Source organism: Bubalus kerabau, chromosome 11 (genome assembly GCF_029407905.1).
Source record: "Bubalus kerabau isolate K-KA32 ecotype Philippines breed swamp buffalo chromosome 11, PCC_UOA_SB_1v2, whole genome shotgun sequence".
Taxonomy (NCBI): domain Eukaryota; kingdom Metazoa; phylum Chordata; class Mammalia; order Artiodactyla; family Bovidae; genus Bubalus; species Bubalus kerabau.
Window position 1 is genome coordinate 21,461,304 of NC_073634.1, and position 7,502 is coordinate 21,468,805.

Sequence of the window (7,502 nt, forward strand, 5' to 3'; positions counted from 1 at the left end):
AATTAGGATTATATCAAGGATCTACTGTGCAAGGTGCAGTGACAAGCACACATACGGAAATTGCTGATCACGGTCCTAAACCTGCCTGCAGAGTTACATGTGTTTGGCCTACAGCATGCTTTACCAAAAATCAAATAATTTACTCACCTTTTTTTTAGTCAGGAGATTAAATAAAATCTAAATCCCTACCTTCTTGAGAAATTGGACAGTGTGGCAAGACTAGGGCTGCACCCCTGTATTCCTACATGGCAACATCACTAGAGGCTGAGCAGGACTGCTGGTTTTAGAGGCGTAAGCTCCTCAGTTTTCCATAGTTGCCCCTGTTGTGTGGTATTCATTTATGTTACTGCCAGATGACTCTAGAATTTGAGTTTATCCCACTTCAGGTGGATCAGTAATTGGGTCGACTGTAAAATGGCACTAGGAACCGATACATGTATAAGTGCCAAACCACTAAGAAGAAATGATCATCATAATGGTAATTATAATAAACAACTATGGCAACACGATTACTTAATGTCTTACATAGATTAACTCATTTCCTCTTCACACAACTCTTTGAACAAAGTATTGATATGATCCCCATTTTTCAGATAAGAAAACTGGGGCACAGAGAGTGACTTGCCTGGTTATACAGCAAATAAGTATATTTGCCAGAATCAAGTGAGATAATTGTGAAGCTGCCCTGAAAAGGTTGAATGCTATTCAAATGTAAAATGTATTATCATTGTTATCAGTGATGTTATATCAGTTTATTCACTAGGAAGCACAATTCTTGTTGAAAGAAAAAAATGCAGACTGCCAGGTAGGTGCCTACTATTAGATTTCTTCCTATGAATGAATAAAGGAATATATGCAAACAGAAAAAAATTAGAATTATGTAAAAAGAAATAATTTTGGAAGGAAGTAAAAATATAATTATGATAATAGATTAGAATTATTAGATTGTTGATTTAACCTTAAAATTATCACATTAATTGAAATTTTCAGTTTACTTAGCTTACGTTCTATTTCTAAAATAGAGCTGAATGTTTTCTAAAACCTGATGATATTTCTTTCCATGCTATTCTGATGTAGACACAATGTTTGATGGTAAATTAATACCAATACATCCAGCCCTTATGTGCTTATCTCACTGCCTTTCACTGGGTCTTAAAGTCCTTTTACTCCTGCATTAGCATAAGGCCATTTTCAGCAGCAACAAAAAAGTTAAAAAGGCCATTTGTACTCGTTCTTCAAGTAAAATCTCCTCCTTCCCCATTTGTATTCCTTGGTTATTGACTTTATTTGATATCCCAAAAGCCATATAGTAAAAGCAGAATCTGCATGATAATAATGGATATAACATTTCAATGTCTACAGGTTATTAATGACTGATAGTATTTCACTTTATAGTTTGTGAATTTCTTTTATTTTTCTCTTTTAATCTTCACAATAACCCTGTAAGATATTAATGCCTGGGTGATTGGTAACCTCTCAACAATATAAATGTGACTTTTCTTGACAAAGAATATTATGGGCATATAAAAATAAAGGGCATCAGCTGTGAATTTCTGAATTATTTAGATTGTTATTATGATTTCATTACTTGGACTCAGAAGGGACTTTATGGATCCTCTGGACCAACTACTTCATTTTCCAGAGAGGAAACCAATTCCCAGTGAGTCAGTAGCAGAGCCAGGGTAAGAGGCACAGTGTCCTGATTCCCATTTCAGATTTCTTCCCACTCTAACATACCTTATTTGCTGAAAATAAAAAGGTAAAAGAACATACAGTTTCCCTCTGTTTGCAGAAATAAGTCTTATTTACAGAGATAGGCTACGAGGGAGAAAATTTTAAACAACCATGAAATATAATGAGAACACCAATATGAATGAAAAGCAGATTTTTTTTTTCTTTAGTAGAAGAGATGGGGATTGGGAGGAGGGAATAACCCCCATTTCACAGACTGTAGCTTTCAGTAAAGGAATCTCACTCCCGAAAGGGCCAAGTCACACTGAATATCCGTTTGGTAGGTTAACACACACAGATTTTTAATTGTCACAGTTTATTAACATTGCTCATTCAGCTATTCAGTCATGTTCTTGACAGCAGAAGAGCAATTCCAATGGATCGTCTCCGCGTTCAACGTCATTAACCATTACTTACTGAAATTTATACAATGTTGAGCAGTGTTCGGTATGTGTCTCTGCCACCTATGAGCTAGCATTCTAGCCTCTTAACAACTTGAAAGTTCCGACTATGGATGGACTGCTTGTGCTCCCAAGAGCACAACCTGTGTCTACGTCTCACCTCCTCTCACTTATGTCTCAGCAATGCTCCAACAACTGTCTCTTTCTCTCTTGCATCATCAATTTCTCCTTCTCTGCTGGTTAGCTTCCATCAACCTACAAGCTTGCTGCAACTTTTCCCATCTTCAACTTTAAAAATTCCTTTGATCCCACATCTTTTCCTAACTATCATTATATTTCTGCTCCGTTAGATAGAAAACTAAGAGGATATGTTGCTACTCACTCTCTCCGTTCCATTTTCTCCCTTCTCTGTTGAACCATTGCCAGCCAGGCTGTTCTGTCACAGCTGCTATTTACCTGGCCATTGCTAACCCAACGGTCAATTCTCAATCTTCATTTTTCTTTTAATCCTCAGCAATATTTGTGTCAATTGATCATTCTTCCATCTTGAAACACATGCTTCACATGGCATCACTCTCTTGGTTCTTCGCCTTTTTCTCTGGTCACTTTTTTTTAATCTCTTTGCTGTACTTCTTTCATATCCTGATCTTTTAGTAGTGTCCCTGCCTAGAATTATATGAGTATTTCATATCTTTACCTACCCTCTCTTCCTTAAAAATCCCATTCATTTTTTGTAACATCTATATAACTCAAATTTATCTCTCCAGCCCATATTTCTGAATATATATATGAAGTCCAGAATCTTATATTCAACCTGCACTTAATACTCATTTGTCCTCTTGACATTTGATGAGCATCTCAAAATTAATTGGTCAAAAGTCTAACTCCTTATTTTCAGACCCTAACAAAATTTGACACCTGCCACTCACTCCCTCATCTCTGTAGATAATCACTCAGTGCTTTGAAGCCACCCTGGTGCCTCACTGGTTTCTAACCACCCTTTGTAGCAATCACACCTCTTGACCTGACAATATCTATTCTCCTTCCTGGCTTAATTTTTCTCATATAGACACCAGAATGGAAACTTCTGAGGGAAGCAGATATGTCTGCTTTGCCCATTGCTACACCTGACAGCCTGAAACTCTACCTATCTTATGGCAGAGACATAAATATCTGCAGACTGAAAATTATCATTCAAAAATAAGTATCCCTTACACACAGATGTTGGAATCCATCTTCACTTCTTAACTTCTCATATGATCTTGGGTCCTTCATTTCCTCTCTGCTTTATCTACTTCAGCCACTCAAACCAATGGCTACAGCTTGCACCCTGCCATCATTCTGAAATGTACCACCTCAGAAACTTCCAATATGCTGTCCTCTACTCATAACCTCCTCTTTCTATACAGATGTTGTGCTTTCATCCCTTTCACAACTTCTCCCCAGACACAGGCCATCAGTTCCTTGGTCTTCCAAGTGTTACCAATTGGCCATCCTTCCTGACCTCACTTTCTTTTCAGCCTGGCTGCCTGGCTGTTCCCATGAACAATTCTTATAACCTAACAGAACAGTTCAATCACCTTGCATTACTGAAACTTCTTGTCATTTTTGGCCTTTAACCATATAAGTCTCTGATTTAAAACAGAAACCTAAGCACCCCAGCATGAGCTGGGTCTCTAGTTCAGATTGAAGTGAAGTGAAGTGAAGTCGCTCAGTCGTGTCCGACTCTTTGCGATCCCATGGACTATAGCCTATCAGGCTCCTCCGTCCATGGGATTTTCCAGGCAAGAGTGCTGGAGTGGATTGCCATTTCCTTCTCCAGGGGATCTTCCCGACCCAGGAATAGAACCCTGGTCTCCCGCATTGCAGGCAGACACTTTATCGTCTGAGCCACCAGGGAAGCCCCGCCTGCCAGTTCAGATTGGTTGGGCTCAAATAAATATTGGTTTGAATACCTACCAACTATGTACATTGGGCAAATTTCTTAGCCTCAAAACCTTTTTTTCTCATTGAAATAGTAATTGTGTTTATTTCAGAGGCTACCTGTGAAGACTAAATGAGCTAATATAAGTGTTTATCACAATAAAGTATCACTATTGTTATTATATCCAAATTGTTGGGCATAGCAAGAGAATATCATAAAACTACCATATAGATTAGGGCATCTATAATGTATGGGCCCTCCAGTCTTGTTCTGAAATATATTTATTTATCTTCAGTTATATCCCCCTCTGATTTTGTTAACCATTTTCCCAAATCTTCACATTTCCCTCAAGCACTTGACCTCAAAGAACATCCATATATTCACCTTTGTTTCCCTCATCCTTCCATCTGAAGGATGCAGAAACATTATTTTATTCCAGGACAATCTCTGTGTCTTTGCTGTTTATCCACTCTGATCAATTATTCCTTCTCTTTCCTAATCTTCAGTCTCTTCTTCACTAACACAATTCTTCAGCTTATTAAAACAAGCATATTCTATAAGCCTTTTTTTTTAAAGCTCCCTTTCCTCTCTAATTCTATTTATATACTGTTTTTGTGATCACCTTCTTTGCAGCCAAGCTTCTTGAAAGAGTAATGCCATATCACATTATCAATTCTTGATTCCCCACTAATTAAAAAAAATTTTTTTAACTTATATTTTGAATGTTTTCCCTACATAATATTCTGAACACATGATTCAAAGGTTACATGCTGCTGCTGCTGCTGCTGCTAAGTCGCTTCAGTCGTGTCCGACTCTGTGCGACCCCAGAGACGGCAGCCCACCAGGCTCCCCTGTCCCTGGGATTCTCCAGGCAAGAACACTGGAGTGGGTTGCCATTTCCTTCTCCAATGCATGAAAGTGAAAAGTGAAAGTGAAGTCATTCAGTTGTGTCTGACTCCTAGCGACCCCATGGACTGCAGCCTACTAGGCTCCTCTGTCCATGGGATTTTCCAGGCAAGAGTACTGGAGTGGGATGCCATTGCCTTCTCCGAAAGGTTACATAAAATTTCCCAAATTTTCATATTATTATAAATTATTATTTCTATTATAAATAGAAATATTTTGTGGCTTAACAAACTACTATTTACTTCTTTTGATAGGGACACTTGGTTCAGTGATTATAGTTTTTCTAATCTCATTTTAATCAATTCTTTTCAATTGAAAATTTTTGCTTTATGTTCTAATTTGCTTTCAATGAAATAAGGCCAGCTATTTTATTTTGCATTTTTGTCACAGTATTAATTCTATCCACTTTAGGTATTTATTGCCTACCTGCCTGGTTTTAACAAATTGGTTTACAAATAAATTAAGAAATCCTAATTAGGAAGCCCTTATAAGTAGCATTCTGGTGGGCTTCCTTTTGGGCTTCACAGGTGGCTCAGACCGTAAAGAGCCTGCCTGCAATGTAGGAGAGCCAGGTTCAATTCCTGGGTTGGAAAGATCCCTGGAGGAGGGCATGGCAACCCTCTGCAGTATTCTTGCCTGGAGAATTCCATGGACAGAGGGACCTGGTGGGCTATGGTCCATGGGATCACAAAGAGTCATACACGACTGAGCAACTAACACTTTTTATGAGTAGCTTCAAATAAAACTTGTGAAAAACTCATATTTGATTTTTGTATATTTGCAATGCTATTCGGTGGGACTATTTTTCATTAAACAAAAGAACTCCATGCCAGTTTATCATGAAGATTCCTTTCTGGGCAGCTGTGGAGTACAAAACCAATCAGTCAATTTAGTCAAGTCAAACTCATCAAGTAGCTAATTGGCACAATTAAAAAAAAAAGAATTGATTGATTTCCCACCTTTTCAATAAGCTTATTTTTCTTTGTGAAATCACCTTTTGAAGAGAGCTTTCTGACATTGGCTTCAGACTATTCATCATTCAACAGTTTCTAAGTTAGAAGTGGAGGCTGCAAGAGACTCATTTGGCAGGAAGGGAAATTACTTGGAGGAGTGGAGTGTGCCAGTCAATTTGTCAGGTGCTTTCTCATTAAGGGCTTTAGAGATAAGGGTCAGTCTTTGAGCTGGGAACAAATTCTAAACACACACTTTCCTATTAAATGGTTTCACAAAAAGCCAAATACCAAACCATTTGGAGCTTTGAAGATAAGGATACACACATTGCCAAGTTCCTATCAACTGAGCTGCCATTGTTATTAATTATTGCAATAATGGCTCACACACAAGAGGCATTACCTGACATGCATTGACTCGGTGCATCATCAACTGCAAATGGAGAGACCACAGTAATAACAGATGTTGAGAAAATGTAGAAGTCCCTTTCCATCAAAGGACTTCTACAATAAATAATTAAAATTTTCTTTTTAATTCAGTCCAGTTGATTTAAGTCTCAAGTTTTTCCCTTAACTAAATGACTGTTCAACATTGATAAAATTCATTAGATCAACCTTCTGTATATGTCTAAGAAGGAAGCCATGGGGAATGCAAAAATGCACAAATCAGGGCTCCATCCCCAAAGGATTTAATAGTCAATAGGGAAGCTACACATAAAATACCATGATACATGCAACAAGAGAGGTAACTGCAGGAATAAGTCTATGCACCACAAGGGAATAGCCCCCACTCAGTGCAACTAGAGAAAGCCTGCTTGCAACCACCAACACCCAGGGCAGCCAAAAAAATAATTAATTTAAAAAAATACCATAATACAAGGTAGTATATGATTGACTTGAGAAGTAGAGAGCAACTTTGCGAATTAGAAGAAGATGGGATCTCTTTCAGCTGAGGAAATCAAGAAAAACCAAAGAATTCTTACTGGACAGTTAGAACTGCAAGAGGAAAGTGAATTCAGGGGAGGAGAACAACTTTGAGCATAAGGTCTTTCTTGTGCATATTTAGCAGATGATGAGTAGACCAGTTTTCCCAGAGAACAGATTTGTTTAAATGAGTAGGAAATGAGAATGTAAAGGTAATTTTGGAATATATATGGTTAAAAAGACTAGGAATAGAGAATTGATAGTAAAAAATCAAAAGAAACTCTATTTCACGTGTGAAAGACAATTCTCAAACTTGTAGTGTGTTCCCTGCTGCTGCTGCTGCTAAGTCGCTTCAGTCATGTCCGACTCTGTGCGACCCCAAAGACGGCAGCCCAGCATGCTCCCCTGTCCCTGGGATTCTCCAGGCAAGAACACTGGAGTGGGTTGCCATTTCCATCTCCAATGCATGAAAGTGAAAAGTGAAAGTGAAGTCACTCAGTCATGTCTAACCCTCAGCGACCCCATGGACTGCAGCCTACCAGGCTCCACCACCCATGGGATTTTCCAGGCAAGAGTACTGGAGTGGGGTGCCATTGCCTTCTCCTAGCAGATGTAAAACCAAAGTGTTCATTGTCATTCCACAGTTATGGAGATGTCTCCATCTTG